This window comes from Psittacula echo (assembly GCF_963264785.1).
Source record: "Psittacula echo genome assembly, chromosome: 4".
NCBI classification, from domain to species: Eukaryota; Metazoa; Chordata; class Aves; order Psittaciformes; family Psittacidae; genus Psittacula; species Psittacula echo.
The window spans coordinates 84,378,305-84,399,763 of record NC_137738.1 but is presented as its reverse complement, the minus strand read 5'-3'; positions in this window follow the sequence as shown (position 1 = coordinate 84,399,763).

The window sequence follows — 21,459 nt, the reverse complement described above, 5'->3', positions numbered from 1 at the left end:
AATTAGTTTTATTTTTACTGAGTTCAAGATAATCACTCTTGTCAATTAAAATTGTGTTAAAAGCAAGATGAACTTTTCTTTTTACTTGAGTTTCTACTGTCACATTTTCCTCGCACTGAAATCTCTTTTTCTTGTATTACAAAAATGTAAACTGAGACTCCCTGCAATCCCAGTCTTTTCAGTCTTTCCTTGGATAGAAGCCTTTCCATGTCTCTATCTTAATTCATGCTTGAACTCTCCACATGACAATTTGATCCACCCTAAGCAGGTTACCATGCCAACCTCCTTAACACTAACCTTTGCAAGAAACCACAGAAAAATTGACAATTTTTTGGGGTAGCTATTCTAAAATAAGAGCAAAGCTTTAAAATGCTACCACCTGGTGGTATCCGAGTAGCAAAACCTTTGGCACATGCTAAAAACAGGTAACCAAATTCTGCCTCTGACTAAATACAAATTCAGACCTTGCAGGGTTTGCAAACTGGTAAATGGGAGCTAATGTGATCGTACTACATTTCACCTACAATATCCTGTAGCTATGCTCAAGAGAGGAAATATGACATACCAACCCTTGTACAATCTAGCGTCATGTGTTATGGACTATTGTGCACTTCAGCAATCACATTTTAAGCTCAAATGTTCTGCATTTATACATTACAAATTATTTCTAATATCACAAAGCAGAGGCTCAGTAATTGCATTTCAGTTTACATATGAATCTGTGGATAGAAAGCCTAAATCAAAGTCTCCTAAACAAGACAGTTATTGAGGTGGTCCACTACTTGGTATTGAATGAGTAGACTACTTTTCCCACTACAGAAAAAAAATGCTGTAATTACACAAAAAATTAAAAAACCCAACCCAACCCAAACCAAACCCAAAACAAAAAAAAACAAACAAAAAAAAAAAAACAAAAAAAAAAACAACAACAAAAAAAAAAAAAAAAAAAAAAAAAGAAAGAAAAAAACAACCAACCAAACATAACCACCAAAACCAAAACAACCAAAAAACCAGCTGCATTTTCTGCAAGTGCAATTGCACTGACTTCAGCAGAGCTACTGGTGCAGGAAAACTCTATCACTCCTTTGGTGAATGCATTATATAACATGAATCATGCATTAATCAGTAACTAAGAGAAGGTAAAGGAGACAAATGTTTGTTTCTACAAATATCCAGTGATAGCAACTAAAATTTTTACAGTTGTCATTTTCAGGTAATGAAATCTCTATTCTCTGGGCAGGGAAACCAAAAATATGAGTGCTTTGCAAACTCAGCTAGGCAAAATAAAGGCTATGACCCCAAAAACCACGGACCTGGGCCTGATCTCACACTGGGTTAGTAAAAGGCTGACTGCTGGCTTTAGCTGGACTATTTCTGATTTATATAGGACTGAGATAAAAAAAAAAGAAATTCTTCCTCCAAGTCTAATTAATCATAGAATCATAGTGTATCTCAAGTTGGAAGGGACTCACAGGGATCATCAAGGCCAAACCCCTGCTCCTCATGGGATTACCTAAGGCTAAACCATATGGCTAAGGATGTCTCTGAGATTGTCTCCTTGAACTCTGACAGGTTTGGTGCTGCTCCTGGGGAGTCTGTTTCAGTGTCTAGCCACGGTCTCAGTGAAGAACCTTTTCCTATTGTCCAAAACTTCCCCTGACCCAGTTTTATTTCGTTTCCACATGTATATTGTTTTCATTCTCACTTGCATTGAATTAGCAGTGGACATCTGATATGTATGCATTAAAATTTCTGTATTAACTCTGATGATAGAAGCATATGTGTTTCACAGACTGCTGTGCTTCAGGGTACCTGGAGAATATGGTTTTAGTTGGTACCGACAGATCATAAGAGAGGATACCCACAGGTATGAGAAAAATGCCTGGTAATTTGCATAAGCATCTGGCAGTATGCTCAGCGGGCCAAAAACTCCCAGCACATCTGAAGATCACCATTAGATTGGCCTGCTTCTGAATGGCTGCTGCATCACACGTATTTCACTACGGAAACTACAGTTTCTTTTTCTGCCATTTAAATTTTCAATAGGCTTAGAAGTGGATGTGCTATTTCTTCCCCTTCCCTCAGAAGCAGGAAACTCTTCCTTATATGTGACAGCTTCTTTCCTTTTAAGGACATGGAGTTTTGTTTTTTTCTTTCTAGTACGTTCAGTTTTCTGATCCATAATCATTAAGTTGATTGACAGATGCATAATAGCCAGAAATGCATGGTGAAGTTGAAAAAGAAAATAACTTTGCTACAGTATAACATTTCATTTAAAAAGCAGTTGTGATACCTCATATTTCCTATATTATTTCCTATACTTATGACAACATATAACTGTGATATCTATTTGCACTTACATTTTATGATTGTCATTGCAGAACTGACTACTGTGAAGCAGAATAGCTTGTTCAAAGAAATAAGGAAACATTTCAAATAAGAGGATCCTTGTCTTTTTTTCTGGAATAAGGACAGTATTTTAGCCACTATTTCATATCTATCCAGTTGATTATAGTTTATTACTTCAGATGACACTAGAATGGTAGTATCATGCACAAAAGCATCAGATCCTTTCAATTATTTAAGCATATGCTCAGTCTGAGTATTTGATTGGGACTGAAATAGAAAGTGATTTGCACATCCATTTGTTCTTTATTCTTCATAAGTAGCTGCTGCTAAATTCATGTTGGTAATCAAACCAGCATTTTTTATGGTTTTTGCTCATACTTCTGAGAAATGATGAAGAAATAAGAATTAGACGTTTTTTGACAATATCAGTTCTGTTGAGCTCCTAATTGTAACTAGTGTTCATTGGTACCCACAGGATAATAGACCATTTCTTTTCAAAATTTATTTTTCTCTGGAAAATCAGGAACTACTAAATATACTTAATATTCTCAGATTGCACGTTTGTAAACCTGTGTATTGACCTAGCTTTCCTTCAGGTGACAGTATGGTAGTTCTTTAAGAGCCTTACTGAGTAACTAAGGTAGTGATGGATTGGAAAACAAAGTAATTTCAGTCACCCCCTACACACACACTTCAACCATTAAAGTTAGATTAAGTGTTTGCAACATGAAGTCTGGCTAGTAAAAGGTCTGATTGCCCTGTATTTTGTAAATGCCCATAAAGCAGAAGGAAGAATGCATTCAGAAAGAGGAATGAAATCACTGACCACTGGTTCTGTCAAAAATCAGGAACTATGAGTTTATGTGATTGCAATGTGATTAAAATCAAGATAATATAGCTGGCAGTAATAAACAAGAGCCTCAGGAAGGACAATCAAAAGCAGTGTGAAGAGCAATGGAGACAAAAATGATGAAGGAAAAAAGAATGCCATGATTTCAGAAAAAAAACCAGAATGCTATGTTTAAATTTGAAATTCATGAACAAATGAAATTAATTCACAAACACTGATATACACATGCTACTGGATAAATCTATGACAGCCATGTGATGAGAATAAAGAACCTGCAAACAATTCTTTTCTCAAACAGTGAAGGGCTTAAACAGAATTTAGGTCAAAGCACCAAATGAGTGGTAGGAGAATCAAGGACATGTTAAAGCAGACGAAAACCAGAAATATTTGCGATGTGCAGCAAAAATTTGGAGCTAAAAAAGGCAGACATACAAAATACCACTCCAATCCTTGATATAAGCAAAGCCAGAAATCAGCCAAGGATACAGCTATGCCATTACAAAAATAGAGTTTAATATGAAATGTAGTGAAAAACTCTTTAGAAGGGTGGTTGTAGAGGATGAAAGGAGTTACTCTAATAATGTCTGTGTGTAGTATTTTTAAGTGTTTCATAAATAGCAGGTCATACGTACATTCTGCATCCATACTGAGACATCAGAATGCAGAAAAGCTATATTTGAAATACTGTAATAAATTGAAAAGCGGGGAACTATGGTGTTAGCTGCATAGTTAGAACAGTATTATATAGCTGCACAGTTAGTAGAATTTGGCCTCATAAGCAAGCTGAAGATATTTAATTAAAAAAAAAAAAAAAAGCAGAAATAAAGCATTTTATGGCAGCGTCAGCCTCAAGTACCAGATAGTACACATACTAGTGCTTCAAGGAACCAGATTCTAAATGCTGTATCTTAGTAAGCCCTTAACCCACAACACATATTGTTTTATAGAAGGATCTATATGCTATCTTTTTAAATGGTGTTTCTCCACAAAGGAGCTATTTGTCCTGATTTGTCAGCCTATTGCTTTATACCTAATCTAGCAAAAGTAAACAGATCATAAGTGAGACAACAATTTAAAATGCTGGCCTATTCTTCAAGGAACTTGACTCGAGTGATTTCTATAAAAGAAAATAATGCAGATCCTGCAGATGAAAATTCTGCAACCAGACCCACAGAGAGTGAGGTCCTATTGTATTTCAGCCTACAACTCTCAGCAGTTGTGGCAAAACCAACCAGGCAAGTAACGTAAAATTCTAAGCAACTGGCCAGACTGATCCTTGGTGTAACCCCATTTATTTGGAGGAATTTTTATCCCAGACAGCTGTTGTATTGAGTCAAATTCAAATCTGATGTAAGCAGGTTTGACTCCCTTGATATCAATGCAATAAGGCTAGCTTAGCTTAGGAGGTCTGAATTTGGCATAACATGTCTCTTGTAGTGAATTGATTTTGCAAAACACCACACTTTGACAGCCCTTTTGATATCTCCAGTCTCAAGAGAACTGCCCCCTTCTAGTACTGCATTGATTCATTGCTGAGTTGACCTTTACAAGTGGACCAGAATAGAATGGAATTTAGTTTATATAATGTCTTTCACTCAGGAGTTGTCTCCAGTCACTGATAAACCACTGATAATATGAAGATAATTTATAGGCAAATATAAAAACAGTTGTAAATTAGTCAGCACTACATATATTACCTTTAATACAAGGCTATTACAAACGAAAAAAACATTTTTTGCTTGCATTTGAGAGTTTTCCCCCTTCCCATCTAAAGCATGATACTGTAAAATTCATTTTGAGGGCTATGAATATACTAAATTGTAGTATAAATTCAAATGTAACTCATTCTTCTGCTTTTAAAACTGTTCTTTTTCTTACAGATGAAAAGTATGTCTTTTTAATTGGTTTCCAGATTTAGTTTCAGGCAAATCTATACCGTTATTTTGAGTTATGTGTGAGGCTGTGCTTTGTAGGTCTTGACTATCTGTCTCTACAAAGCTGCCCATTGACCATAGCAAACTGTTCTTTTCAGCTCCATTACTTCCTTTCTATTTCCTAATACTTATGAGGTTCCACAGAGATAAAGAATTATCATCATGCTCTTCATCTGAAACACTGAAAATGCTCTAAACAATACAGCTGTATGCTGATACATTAAAAATATTTGTGAGCCTACAAAACCAATATCTCCCTTACATGCCTTTGTATTCACCTTGAATTGTATCATGCTTAATAGGACTTATAGCAGCTGAACTGCCTTATATGCTTGGGATCCCAGGGAGCTATAGCATGGCAACAGAGAGGACATGAAGCACTTGTTTTGCTAGAAATGCAAAGGGCAAACATTAGAAACAGGAGTCTATGAGCCTGGAAAAAAAAAAAAAGAAAGAAACCAAACAATGAAATAGGGGAATGCAAGAAATTCAGTTTCAGGAAGGCTAATTTGGAAAGGATAGAAATGCAGACTAGTTTCTTCTTTACCTTGTACCAGCTGTGGTTATCCAACATCAGATGTTGCTGTTCTGATGTATGTTTTATATTTTCTTTCTAGCAGTAAATATAACCCCAAATGCTTAATGCATCATCAAATGCCTTTGTGGAAGAATGCTGAAAGTCCTCAGAGATACCTGTCTTGTTCCTAAACACTGCTTTGTAAATCTGTTTCGTCAGTCAGTGTATTTCCTACTCCTTTGCACCAGCTAATGGGTAGCTATGAAATGCCAAGAACTGGTGCATACAGACCTCTCTGAGTTTAGAGAACTTTTCAAATACAGACTTTTTTTGAAAGCAGATTGTAGCAGATGTCTCGTTCTGTCTGGTAAATCCTTCTTCATTCGTGGCTCATTGAACTAGTAGTGTCATTACTGTCTAGCATGTTAATTTGGAATCCATGTGCTAAATTTCATTGCAAAATTTTATGATAAAAATATTTGTGTACACAATAGCTACTGCTTCTTATTCAATATGGCAGAACAGTTAAAGTCCCCTATACAAATCTTTTAAAGCTGGATTTTAAAATCTCTTCTACCATTTGATTGGAAAAAACAGATTTCATGAATCTGTGTTTAGTTGCTAGGAGGTTAATATAGGAATACATATTTTCCTAGTGACTTGGAAACAGATTAAAAAAAATCCCTTTCTCAAAATAATTCATCTAACATTAAATATATTTTACATTTACAGCTGTATCTTTCAATTCTTCGCAACCTTTTTCTCAGCACAGGAGTTATTGAAGAACTTCACATTTCACATACTGCACTGTTCATCTCTACAACATAAGGCAATTTGCACTGGAAGCATACATTAAAAAAACTTAGAAATTAATCTTCAACATTATGTAGTGGATTTCCACAGGCGTTTTAGTGATTAAAATTTTAATCACCTGATGATTAAAGGTTTCATTACCAGGCAATTAGCACTTTAAGTGCCAGGCGTTTAACTCTCTTTTGAAAGTAGAATAGTCAGTGTTTGGGGATTGCAAAGTCAGATGGATCATAAGGCAGCAACTAAGTAAGAGCAAAGGGGCCAAACAAGGTCAGAGAGAAGGGGAGGCTCCAGGGTGCAAGTGCATGAGTAGCTGTCCTGGGTTCAGCAGCAGCAGTCAGTTTTTCTCCTTCTTAGTAGCTGGCGCAGTGCTGTGGTTTTGACTTTCGGCCTGGGAGTAATACTGATAAATCCAATGTTTTCAGTTGCTGGTCAGAATGTTTACCCTGACCAAGGACTTTGTGAGTCTCATGCTCTGCCAGGGAGGAGGGGAAGCTGGGAGGAAGCAGGGACAGGACACCTGACCCAAACTAGCCAAAGGGGTATTCCATACCACAGCACGTCATGCCCAAGATGTAGAACTGAGAGTCGCCTGGAAGGCCTAGAATGCTGCGGGGTGGGGGCGAGATATCAGTCGGTGAGGTGTTGTATTTTCTTCCCTTGCTATTTCTCTTATCGTTATTATTATTGGTGGTAGCAGTAGTGATTTGTGTTATACCTCAGTTATTAAACTGTTCTTATCTCAACCCGTGGGAGTTATATTCTTTCAGTTCTCCTCCCCATCCCTCCAGGAACAGAGGGAAGAAAGGTCGGGGGGGGAAGTAGACTGCGTGGTTCTGATTTACGGCCTGGGCTTAAACCACAACAGTTCTTTTTGGCGCCCAACGTGGGGCATGAAGGGTTGAGATAACGACAGAACTGACCGAGGCACAATGCTGATTTATTGGCTCTCAAAGTTGTTTCTCTTGATGTCACAGTTTCAGTATGCTGTAGCATACTTAGAGCCGGTTTTTGCTGTGTTAGTGTTTATCAAGTGTGGGCCTTGGGCTAAGGTTCTTGTTTCATTGTACTTTACGGTAATAGCTTGTAATACGGGTGGGCTCCGGCAGCAGGGCGGGATGGACGTGGCTGTGGACTTGTACCTGGCCGTCCCGCTGCTCTTCACTGTCCTGGCCCTCGTCCTCGCCTCCGTCTTCGTGAGGCTGCGAGGAGCCGAGGGGGAGCGGCCCCGGGAGCCAGCAGCGGCCGAGGCGGCCCGGGAGATGGGCCCCGGGGACCAAGCGGCGGCGGGAGTGTGGCCGGAGGCCGGGAAGGAGGCGGCTGCCGGTGGAGGAAGTCGGGGAGGTCGAGGAGGGGAAGGAGGCGGCTGCCGAGCAGCGGGAAGAGGCGGTGGAGGAGCTGAGCCCCTCGGCCGAGTCGAGCCTCCCGGCAGCCAAGATCATCCCCCGGCAGCTGCCCACCTAGCCCCGTGAGCCGAGCCCCAGGAGGACGCAGCAGACCCCGCAGCACTTTCCAGCAAGGCAGAGGAGGAAGATCTGGACTCAGAAAAAGAGAAGCTGGTGGTGAGAAAGCCTTCAAGCACAGCAGCTACACCAGCCCCAGTGACAAGTACAGCAGCAGCATTTGAGAGTTCTGAAGGTTTTGAATGGCCTTTGGGTACCCTTGGGACCTGCCTGCTGATTGTGATGGGGATCACCATGTTGGCACACACACAGAGTGTGTTCTACCCACGACCATTTTGTCTGATCTCAAAAGTTAAACAGAGTCGGGTTTGGGTCTTGTCTGGGTTTAGACAATACAGGGGGACCAAGAGGTTTTCCCCAAGGCTGGACAGTCATGAGTGGCAGGGTGTGTGGGACTGTATGGGCGAGTATTTGGTCCACTGGGCCCCTCCAGTGCTTTGGAAGCATCGGAGATGGAAGGCATCTGTGTGGAGTCCCCAACGACAAGTTGCAGAGACTGCTGGAGGGGAGGGTGAATTATTTTGAGCCTGGTGGGCCCGTGGTACTTCAGGCCATCAGGGCAGAGATGCAACATAGAGATGGACTCATGATCGAGGGGTGGACTTATCAATGGACACTATTACCCAGGTTATTCACGAGTGTGAACACTGCACACCGCCTCTCCTGCTCTGAAAGACTGTTACAAGAGATGGAGCCCAACATCATGGACCAAATGGACTCAGCAACTTTATAGGGATTGGTCCGTGCACTAGGATAAGAGTGCACTGAGATGAGAGTGATGGTATATTGATAATGTGGGATCTGAGCATGACGTGAATGGTATGGAATAAGGGGTGGATACTGTCCTGGGTTCAGCAGCAGCAGTCAGTTTTTCTCCTTCTTAGTAGTTGGCGCAGTGCTGTGGTTTTGACTTTCGACCTGGGAATAATACTGATAAAGCCGATGTTTTCAGTTGCGGGTCAGAATGTTTACCCCGACCAAGGACTTTGTGAGCCTCATGCTCTGCCAGGGGGGAGGGGAAGCCTGGTGGAAGCAGGGACAGGACACCTGACCCAAACTAGCCAAAGGGGTATTCCATACCACAGCACGTCATGCCCAGGATGTAGAACTGAGTGTCGCCTGGAAGGCCTAGAATGCTGCAGGGTGGGGGTGAGATATCGGTCAGTGAGGTGTTGTATTCTCTTCCCTTGTTATTTCCTTTATCATTATTATTATTGGTGGTAGCAGTAGTGATTTGTGTTATACCTCAGTTATTAAACCGTTCTTATCTCAACCTGTGGGAGTTATATTCTTTCGATTCTCCTCCCCATCCCTCCAGGAACAGAGGGAAGAAAGGTCGGGGGGGGAAGTAGACTACGTGTTTCTAATTTATGGCCTGGGCTTAAACCACGACAGTAACATAAAGATCTCTCAGCATTTTTCAGCAAAAGAAGGAGATTTAGGTCTAACAAAGAAGATAGCAGGGCCTAGTGGGAGTCAGTAACTCCCTGGGTGCCAGGAGCCAGGCAGCTGGGGGGGCAGCAGGTCAGCCCCAGCACTGGGCACTGAGCACCTCCCTGGGGATAGGGAAAGTTGTTCAGTCCTTTCATGATAATGTGGATCTTGAGGCAGGGTAAAGCTTGCCCAGAAATTGGTCACAAAGAATGTTTGTTTAATCTCTGTCTTTTGAGAGAGAAACCACTGTTGAAAACCCAACTATTTATTGTAGTACATTTTAACACATGAATCATTATTGCTGCTGTTATCCACAAAAAGATATATTTAGCTGGAAATCTTTATTACCCTAGGCAAACTGAACTGCAATTTAAGCAAGATGCATTTGTTTGAGTTTATTTCAGGATTGTAGATTTTGCATATTGGCACTGAGTGTTGAAATGACAAGCTGGAAGCTGATTAGTTCTTTTCTTAGCTCTTGCTAGCTCTAGCTGGCTCTTAATCTTTTTCTTTTTTTTTTTCCTCACTAGCAGGAACACTTTTTTTAGTCATAGAAGGGCTACACAGTCTTTTCCCAGTATAAATATCTAGTATTGATTTATCTGTGAACAAACTGGATTTGTTATTTCATTATAAAATATGTTCAGTAGATCCTAGAACTGGAGGGTGTTAGAATTCTCTGATCTGCCATAATAATAATAATAACACTAATGATAATAATAATAATAATACCAGATTTAAAAAAAGACCTTATTCTGACTCAACTCCATAGCTCACTTTGGTATTAGAAGAAGCTGCATTCATGTATCAGAATCTAGACTATAGACCTTAATATATTCCTTCACAGTTGTCATGCTATTCGAAGATAACATAGAGGTTTGAAACTGTAACCGGTCATTCAGAAAGATAGGAAGCTCACTCTTTTTATTTTTTTTCTTTTTCTTTTTCTCTTTCTTCACCATTTAAGTACCATTCCAGTGACTAAAGTCATTGAGATGCTGGGCAAGTCACTCAGCAGCATAAAGTCCATCATGATTGTAGTAGATTTAGTAAATACATGGGGAAAAAAATCCAAATTTTTCCCTGTGTATTACCTAGTTGTTTCATTTGGTAGAAGAAAAATGTAATAAGCATTGGACTAAGTCCTGTCCTTAGTCCTGCTGAAAAGCCAGATAGCAACTGAACAAGCATCAGAATGAATCAGGCATTAAAGAGCTATGTACAAGTAGGAAGTAAATGGTATGTGTGAGCTTTTTTTTTTTTTTTTTTTTTTTTTAAGATTCAGTTAAAAAAAGCACAAAGCAGTGTAAAAATAGAGAATGAATGCTGATTTCAATCTGGTGTTTTGGGAATAGGAAATAGTACACTGAAATGTTCTATTACCTGAAGAAATAATGCCAACTAACAAGCAAAATCCTCCTTGGAGAGCAGCTACTGGAAAGATTCTAACCTGGAATATATACTTTTTTTCCTTTCTGTGGATGATAAAAAGCGTGAAGACTGCATGTGTCCTTTGTGTCCTTATATACTTTTTATTTAAAAGTTGGCAATTACACTGGTCTCTGCTTACATGAATAATTGCACTGAGACAGGCTGAATTCCAATATGGAAGTGAAATCTGAATGCTGGTTTTGTTTATTGTTGATTATGATAAATCCCTGCCAATTTACAGCAGAAAATTCTACAGATGTTATAGGCACAGCACAGCTGTAGCTTTTCAAAGGTAGGTCTATATGGCCTATAGAGTAGGTGCAGTAGGATTTGTCTCATGTTTATTTTAGCCACCTGTAGAAATTCATCAGACTAGTTTTACCTACCTACCTAAGAAGGTAAGGGCTTTTGTCCTTGAGGTGCTTATTTCTTTCCTCTGACTACAAAGTGGACTGACTCAGACATGTTTGCATTGTGGATATTTATGTCTGATGAGAGGAATTTTATCCTTAGGAGTATGAAGTTCTTCCTTGGATGCTCATGGCCAGCTTTCATTTTTATAAACCCTAAATAAATCTAGTTCATCAGCAACTTGTCGTATTACTGCTAGGATAAAATGAATCATGCCCTGAAAGTGATGGGGGGTGGGGGGGTGTTTTTGTGTCTGTGTGTGTGTTTGGTTTTTTTTTAACCCAGCTCATGACTATGCAGATTAAAAATCCTTAGAACAATGTTGTTGTAAACAAATTAGGTGAGATGAATTCAGGCCTGAGTATTTTCTTTTCTTTAACAGTCAGCTTTTATGCTTCTGAGCTGCTAAGAACATATCTTAGAATGAAATTAATTGTACAACACTAGCTGCAGCTCCCCATAAGCCTTTAGGTAGCAGTTTAAGTGAAAGGAATTGCTGTACTGGCAAAATTGACCTCTGTACCTTAAAGGGAGATTTATTTTTTCCACTTTTTTTGCTTTAAGTATAAGGCTATCATGTAGGAGGAAATGGATAATTTATAATTTTTTTTTTAATTACATGCTGTTTTTTGTACTGGTTATAAAATGAAACCCTGATGAATATTAGTAATGAAAATGATAGAAAAAACAAACTCATGTATTATTGGAGTTGAATGGTGAAAGAAAATCTTGAGGCACTTAACAAGCATTATCAAGTTAAGCTCTTTCTGACTGGTTTTCAAAGAAAATATTGTTTGAAGAAACTGTTTGGATAGAGTCAGGACCAGTTTTAAGGAAAATACAGTCACAATCATAGAAAAAGGCCCAACCAGTTAAATAGACTTAAGGACAAAGTACCTTGTCAATTGAATATAACTCCATGGTAAACTAAATTAACAGGGGATTAGACTTTTTATATGGCTATATTCCGTCTTTTTTAAAAAGAACTGGTTGAAAATTATAAAAAAGAGAATGTCAAAAGCACTTTGAAAACAGGATTATTACATTAATGAGCATAAGCATATGGAATGGAAAAGAAATTGGGAAATTTAAAGCCTACACATACATTTTTTAAATCTGTGAAAGTGCAAGAAGACCAAAAAGGAAATCTAAAATTATCTATATATTTCTCATATTTACCATTAAATGCAAAAGAATTTAGTTCCACTTAATGCATTGGTCCATGAGATCACCTGCATACAGAAAATTTGTTCTAGGAGATTTCCAGTTGCAATACATCTTAATTCAGGAGATTAAGTGATTTTAGCAGTGTTGCAAGTGACTTCGTATATAACATTGAGAATGATCTCTCAATGAATTAGAAATAAATCAGTGATCCAAATTGCAGCAACACAAAGTCACCTGTTTAAACATTTAAATCCAAGGAAGATATTTAGTAACATTAGAGTTGACATGTGGGGACCATATAGGAGCTTCTTTGGTTCTTCCTTATCTTCTAGTAGCCCAGGCTTGATTCTGGGCTATCTGAAGATGGAAATACAGAGCAATGGAGAAAAGTGACAACTGTAAAAGGGTCTAGGCTCTTTGAAATAAAAATGCTACAAAATACCTGCTAATTGTCCCCTTTTTAATGCATCCAAAGACTTTCATGCTCTTCCAATCAGCAAGTTCCTCTGTGTTGCACGATGCTATATTTTCATTTGATAGCATTCAGATTAGCTTGTTTTAATAGATCACTTCACCATACTATCTAGATTACATTCTGTAGCTGGCTTGGTTTAATCATAACTCATTCTTCAGGTCTTTAAATCACTCACAGATTTTATCAGTCTCCCCTCCCCCGCCCCCCCCCCCCCCCCGCCCAGTATCTAATTCTAGCTCATTTAGATGAATATTGAGTGATAGCAACATTATTCCTCGTCAACCCAGAGCCCCACTAGAAACATGCTCATTCAAGATTTCCACTTGTTAGATTTTGAGATCTGCCCATCACCTGCAATCCAAATGTCCTGAAAAGTGCTGATACTGCATTACGCTACCTTCTTAGTCAGCATGTGACGGGACACTAAACCAGAAATGTCACTAAAAAAGAAAAAAAAGAAAGTGTGTTGCATGTACATATTTATCTTCTTCTTCTTCTTGTTTAAACCACTGGCAAGGAGCACAACACAAGACAGGACTGTATGTCTGAATTTTGTCAGAATATTTGACCTAGTTCCACTAGATGCTTGATTAAAAATCTGCATTATATGAAAATAAGAAAGACTAAGTAAGATAGGTTTTCCCAAACATAGTTGTTAATGGAAATTCATCAGTTTATGGGCACATATCTCAAGGGATTGGTATTGTGCCAAGTGCTATTCAATGATTTTGTCAAGAATGTAGACAATGATATAAAATCTTGACTGAGTTTACAACTGACACAATGATAAATAGGAAAGTAAATAACAGAAACGGTTACCATTATGGAGTGATCTGAATTTTTCCGTTAAATGGTTACTCTCCAAACAAGCTTGTTTTCAAACAGCTGTAGTTAAGGTAATTCATCTGGGGAACAAGGAGTGAATGTTCTAGACAAAGCATGGGAATGCTCTTTTGGAAAACAATCATTCAGAAAGCGCAATGTAGTCATAGTATATGAGTGTCCTAATGCAGAAAAAGGGGGTGTAGAGTAAGAATATGTCACTGCAGACACAATTAGTCAGACTATTACTATACTACTGGAACTATCCTTGTTGACTGCATCTAAAGAGGATGTTAGAAAAAGCAACATGTGTAGCTGAAAAACAACTCTTATAAACAGAGCCTTTAGGGACTCAATTTATACAACTAATCAAAGTGGAGGTTGAAAGGTGATTTGGTTGCTACATGGAGATGCTTACTTCTACTTTGAAATCAAATCTGATAATAGGAAAAACAAAAAATTTCAGTCTTACAGACAAAAGCATAACAATATATGCATAGAATCATAGAATAGTTAGGGTTGGAAAGGACCTTAAGATCATCCAGTTCCAATCCCCCTGCCATGGGCAGGGACACCTCACACTAAACGATGCCACCCAAGGGTCTGTCCAACCTGGCCTTGAACACCATCAAGGACGGAGCATTCACAACTTCCCTGGGCAACCCATTCCAGTGCCTCACCACCCTCACAGTAAAGAATTTCTTCCTTATATCCAATCTAAACTTCCCCTGTTTAAGTTTTAACCCGTTACCACTTGTCCTGTCACTACAATTCCTAATGAATAGTCCATCCCCAGCATCCCTATAGCCCCCTTTTAGATACTGGAAGGCTGTGTATGACCTCAGAGCACTGAGGTCTCCACGCAGCCTTCTCTTCTCCAGGCTGAACAGCCTCAACTTTCTCAGCCTGTCTTCAAGATGTGTTGAAACCTATGTTTCAACCTTGAAACACAGACAGTAAATGTAATTAGCAATTTATCAGGAAAGGCAATAGATGCACTCTGACTGTAAAATGAGATTAGATATCTTTATGGAAAACAAGCTTTGACTCAGTATCTGAGAAAATTATATACATTATAGACTATGTGATCATAATGGTCTGCGTATAAAGGCTATGAATCTATTTGTCAAATGAGAAGCACTGGCAAAGAAAAACAAGGGATAACCTGTCAGAGATTAATCCTGTCATGCAGTTTTGAAATGGCAATATTTTGCTTCCTTGTACTGGGTAAAAGTATCTGAAATAATGTGGCAGATCTCCTCCAGCAGGTAGAAGAGTACTTTGGTTCGTTATAACAAGGAAAATAACCTGATTACTTCAACAGAGAATGGATGAATGTTATAGGTACCAAGAGTGTCCTAGGACATGATATGTTGAAAGAAATTGGATTTGGGTGACTGAAGAGGGTTGGTGAAGAGATGACTTCATAGATAGGTACTCTGCCTGAAAAGGACCCTAGAACTCCCTGAAAAAGACTGCTGTAAATAATGCAATCTGACCTGAGTAGCTCAATGAGCAATTCCTGGGTATTATTTGACTAGCAATGTCATTGTCATTTCCTTGTAAGTCAGCAAAGAGAACCTCTGAAATAAAACAGTGTACATATACTAGCCGTACAAGTAGATAAATGCATGGAAACAGGTTGAAAACCTGGCAGTTAAAAACTTTAAAGGAGCTGAAAGCAAATTTAATCAAAATGGAATCAAACTAGTAAATCAAATTAAATAAAATACTACAGGATATGGTGCGGTACAAGATTATGTAAACTATTATGGCTATTATGTAAACTATTTGAAAAATGAATTAAGGTAAAAACACTCATTAAATGAAATAACAGCTGAGAAGCAGTTAAACTATACTACTTTGAGCCTTTTGGAGGTTTTTTCCCATCACTTGGTCATATTAATCAGCATTACCCTTATTAAGAAATAAACACAAATATCTTGCAAATGTGGTTAGTGCCTCTTAATAGTCATTTGGTAAAAGCCTGAACAGCCCTGTAAGAACTTCAGCAGCAGAACAGCTTGTCAAAATAAAACCTTAAGCAGATGGTTCTAAATCACTGGAACTCTACTGCATATGCTGAATGCTTGAGCAGTTCCATGAATAACAGAAAGCTGTCCACAAACATAGATGAAAATAGCAGATGTGTAAGGCTGATGTTACCTGATCTCCATCACATGGAATCCTATTGCTGTCAAAAGTGCTGTCTCTTGCCTGCTTGAGAAAGTGACTAAAAAAAGTCCCTGTTGCTCATAAGAAGTTCGTAAGTTCATAAGAAGTTCATAAGTTGTTCATAAGAAACATGCCCCTTTTAAAATACAGTACCTCAGCCTGTTGCTGTGAAAAAGAGGAACTTATGCTAGCACAGTCAGAAAGCAGCTAAAACAACAGTTCCAAAGAATGTTTTCAGATCTCTTTATCCCCAGTTTACATGTGAACGTGAATTGAATGCTTACTTTCTGGTTTTTTACTACATGCATTTCATTTTCACCAAACAGAGCATGTCCTAGTCATTCTTTTTCATGAGTCTCTGGTTTCTGTGTCCCTGTAGAGTCTTACTCCAGTGTAATGTCTGAGGCAGCAATTGTCGAACCTTTATTTAGCATCTCAATCTCTAGAGTCCTGGTCACCTCAGAGAAACAGAACTGAACTTGGTCCCTATTCCCAATACTGTTCCTTTGTTTTATTATTTTATATACTATTTAGGATAAAGAATACGGCATAACTGTCTGTAAGTGCTACAGCCTTTGGCCTCCAGAGCTCTAGTTTCTGAGGCAGTTTGTTTCTCTGAGAAATAAAGGACCCACAGCAATAAGATTTGTTTCTGGTAAGCAGTTATGTTGTGGTAATCTGAAGCAGAAAATAGTCTTTGGCTGCTGATCTTTCATTCTCTACATAAATAGGGATCAGTTGTACTTGAAGACCTTTAAGCATAAATATATTTTTTCAGAAATATCAATTGATTTTACCCAGCATTTTGTATTGGTGGAAGCTGCAGGCACCCTTCCACTGCATTACTGACTTCTGTGTAGCATGGTGGAACTACTGGTGTTTCCAGAAACTGTTCTTGTTTGAATTATAACCTTAAAACTGCTGATAGTGATTTTCAAAAAAATATATGGCAGAATGCAGATCGTCATCTGCATGAGGATGTATGTTATGATACCATATATATTATCTGTCATGTTACTATATCATATCATACTGTAATGATACTATGATACTGTAATAATACTGTACTATCTGCAGAAGACTGTATTATCTGTAAAGTGCAAGAATATCACAGAAACTGTATTTTCCATATGTTCCAAGAATATATAAAATGAGATATGCTGAGAGTTTTAGCTTATGTAATCTTACTTCTTTTTAATGTAAAGAGTGACCTATGCAAACTGAAAAGAAAGAAAATTATTTTGGATATGCTTACCTGAGAGTTTTATTCCAGTACCATTCCAAGTAATTTCAGTATCTGTCTCTGATCCTAGAAATTAACAGACTGACTAAGATCTTCAGAGTCCAGAGTTCAGATTCCAAAGGTGCCTTTTATTTGGATTTCAGAAGTCCAAGCCAAACACCAAGAACAAAGTGCATTTTTAGCATAGCAGGTGATTTAACATCACTGATTAGGATTCCATTAGAGAACTGCAAATGAGACATTTCTGAGAGGTAATGTTTGGGTTTCAAGTTTTTTTTTTTTTTATTTTTTTTTTTTATTTAATACTATACATTGTGATGCTGAACTCTTCATTTGGGTCATCAGGGGCTTTGAAAGATTTTGGGGCTCCAAGTAAAACATGAAGATCGTAAGTTTTCTGTAAGATTTATATTTTTTTATGTAATCTGGCAGAAGTCTACTGAAACTGAGAGTTCTCCTCTGTAGTTCCAATAATTTCATTTTCCATTCTTTCTGACTGTATCAATAGAAAGCTTCCTCTTTTTTTTTTTTTTTTTCTTTCCCAAAAGGGAGCTACTATATTTTCTGGTGCTTGACAATTTGGATAAGTGGTCTGATTATAACTGAAATGTTATTTCATTATTTTCAGTGCAATAACCTCAGAGCACAAGAACAGACATAACATAAGCTTCTGTTGGAAGGTAAAAGCTTCAAATTGTATCATTAGCTTACCAGAAGCTAAGTTCATGATCTGCATAACTGTACCAAGAATAAAGCATATGGAAGACTGTCAGTTATTTGAATACTAGTATACCAGTACACCATTTTTCCCTCTTATCTTAATTTGTAAAGGAAAATCCAAGGAAAGGGACAGTTACCTTTTCCTCTTAAGATTAAGACAGCTAAATATAGGTGCCTTTGTACAGTTATCTGAAGAACTATGTGGCTAAGCCACCATTATAATCACTGGATATTTGAGCTCCATTTAACCAGCGGCCAACAAGGTTAGCCTTGAATAACATCCCTCCTAGAACATCCAAAGGTGTTCATAATGCCCATGTGTTGGCAACTGAATTGAGCTACTAGTGACTGTCCATCTGACTTATTCTTCAGGTTCTACTGATGTTATTGATTTATGACCACACCCAACTCTTCCCTTGAGGGCTACCTTAACTGCCTTCTCAGTGGTTTTCTCACCCCCCCTTTCATTGGCCTTTCTCATAGTTTACACACCATAATTCCTCTGTTTGTTTACATGGCCAGAGGTTCGTAGGCATTGCCCAAGTGCTTTCATGAGAATCTTGGTCATGTAATTCTATATCTCATTGAGTTCGTGAAAAGAAATTCCTCTCTGATATTTTTAAATCCAACAAGACATGATCTTACATTACATTCTATATATATTTTTTCACAGTGAGTTTCCCCACCAAACTCTCTGAATTACTTCCAAAGTGTCAAGCAAAGTGACTAACATCTCAGTTGTGCTTTATTGCTTATCTTCTGCTCCCTGTGTGCAGTGTGCAGTTTTTGTTTCAGTTAGCATTGTTTCTTATTTTTTTATTTATATTTTTATTTTAATTTTAATGAAAATATTATTAAGAATTTATATTGAAAATTACTGTCAAAGGAACACACCTGGCAATTGCAGCAGAAAATAATCAGGTGTGATACTGTCATTAATCTCTGGAGAAAGCTGCTTCTGTAGTCCCACAGAAGGCATCTCTAGCAGAGATGAGCTTTTTATAATGATAAAAAATTCACTGCATCAATGGAATGAAATTGTTGGTCACTATTTCAAGACTACAGTTTAATAATTTTTTTAGATCCAGAAGAATAAAACGTTTTTGAGCAGGAATTTGAACTTGACTCATTATTCTAGAAAACAGTAACATCAGAGAGGAGAGGACAAGTGAGTGTGCAACAGCTAGGGATGTCAAGGGAATTGACTTCACAGTCATAGATTTTAAAGCTGGATATGACTGCAGGTGGTGTAGTCTAACTTCTTTCATATTAGAGGCCACATAATATTTTGTTTCCCTCTAGTGAGTTCAGCAACTGTTGCTCAACTTAAATATATTTTCTAAAGCCTTTTTCATGAGACTGAGACACTACCCTGTCTTTCAGATTCTGTTTGCTTTACTAAGGCCCGTTTTTGTTCTGTGAGGGTGTCTGCTTTTCTACTAGTAATTATTGAATTCACTGGCTGCTTGAAGCTGAATTTGTCTGGAGAGGAAAACTCCCAGAGATACTAGCATTAAAATTGACCCCTAGGTAGAGGAAGGAGGCGATGTTAATGCTTCTAGTGAAGGAAAGGCTGCAACATAAACTTAACTCTTTAGCTGGCAGTGAGGGAGGGTGAGGGAGAGGTCACATCCACCAAACTATAGTGGTTTTGGTTGGACTGTAGTCCTTTACAACTAACTTTGTTGACTTCTGCAATTGCCTCAAAAGATATCTATGTAGAGTGGATATGAATCAAATACAGATGCATAATCTTTCTTCTAGACTCCATAAGAAAACAAATGCATTGGATTGTCCCGTGCAAGTCCTGACTGCTACAGGAAGACAGAGGGACAAAATTTGGTGCACTAAGTGTCCCACTGAAAGTCTCATAGGAGACTTGCGTCTTTCTGTTTGCAGTATAAAGAATGTAGGAGTTTACACTGGCTTCATAATCTTATATTTTCAATGAAGTAAGGCCTAAACTGGGCACATAAATTAGATGGTACTTTAAATTTCAGCCTGAGGAATCTGCTCAGAAGACGAATGTTATGAAAACTGCAGAACAGAAGTGTCAGTCAAGCCTTATAATTTTTAGATACCAGATACATCAATCTTAAGGAAATAAGGAAAATGTTTTCCTTACCATTAAATTCAGCTTAAGTGTTCCTAATTATCTTCTTTTTAGATCAGGATAATGGCAATTACTTTTGTGATGATGTTTGAGAAGTGTTATACAAAAGTATTTTTTTGTTTCTGTATCTTTCCTGACTTGATTACGATATTAACTCATTAGTCAGTATTTGTTCAGTCTTGAAATGTGGCTGGATATATTGGAAAAAAGCAGCAACACTTTGCACTCGTCTGCAATTCTGTGTGAATGAAGACTATGCTAATGTAAATTTATGGTAAATTTTCCACTTACTGTGGAATTTTGTTATCCAGAATCTAGGGCTATAAAATACCTTTTCCTGGATATCATTAAGATTGTGCCAGATAGTCAGAAAACACTGAATTGACATATGCTGAGAAGAAATTTCCATTTATTTTTTTGATATGAATATTCATATTTGGATGGAGCTAGCTACTTCCATGGCAGCAGAGATGTGCCTAGGGGTTAAATCCAGTTTTCTCTAATTAAGTCTCAGCCAGCGCCACCTGGTGAAGTCGCGGAGCTATAAGAGTAGGTTCCATCAGTTAGATACATATTTGATTCGCCTGCTAGGGAATAAGAAGTAGATGCTATTTGAAGAAGTGGTAGGCGAGCTTTGCTAAAGAAAATACTTGACAGTCACGGAAACTGCTTTTCATCATGTAGCAATAGATTCCTTTTGGAGGCAGAGGGAAAAAATTATGATAAGCTGATTCCAGCACTGCTCTAAGTTTACTTTGTTTGACTTAAAATGACTTAGCAGTATGTTTGGTACACTGTGCCTGAACTTGGTAATGGGCAAAGATGAGATGCTTGAAAATTCAAGAAAAACAAGAAAACTCCAGCAGAAGTGAAATTACACATTCCTTTGTTTCTGAGAAACCTCTTTGAGGTCTGTAGTACTGGTTGACTAGTCTACTACCAGCAAAGCTTCCTCACACAGAATTTAAGGTATATATGTCACAAGCAGCAAAGTTTGTGAGTATAGGCAGCTGTGACATTAGTATATCAGTGACATTTAGATCTGTGCCATGATTCACTCTTCCCAGTGTCTTTGAGCAGCTAACTTGGCATCTAGCAGAAAAAGGGCTATTAGTAATAGCTAGCTTTGTCAGGTGCTGCTTAAAGGACACAAAAAAGCAGCCTTTGTATCTTAAAAATTATGCCAACATCTGCCAATGAAGCCATTGTTTTCAATTTCCATTACAAGGCAATATCTAGGGAATCATCATATGCTTGCACAGAAGTGGTTAACATCCAGCTTTAGCCCACTATCCAACAATAATGAGCAATACCAGGTCAGGTAAGGAGCATCAAAAATTACAAATACACAGTGGTATTTATCCATGTGTTAATGGTTGCTATACATAGGTATAGCATGTGTAGAATGAAGTTTGTTTGGGTTTTTTTTAACACTGTTAGTTTTCCACCCCCAAAATAACTTCATACAATCTCCAGAGGCCAGTTTATTCCTCCGAGAGGTTAGAGATGATGATTCCACACTAATCACATAAAAAGTCAATA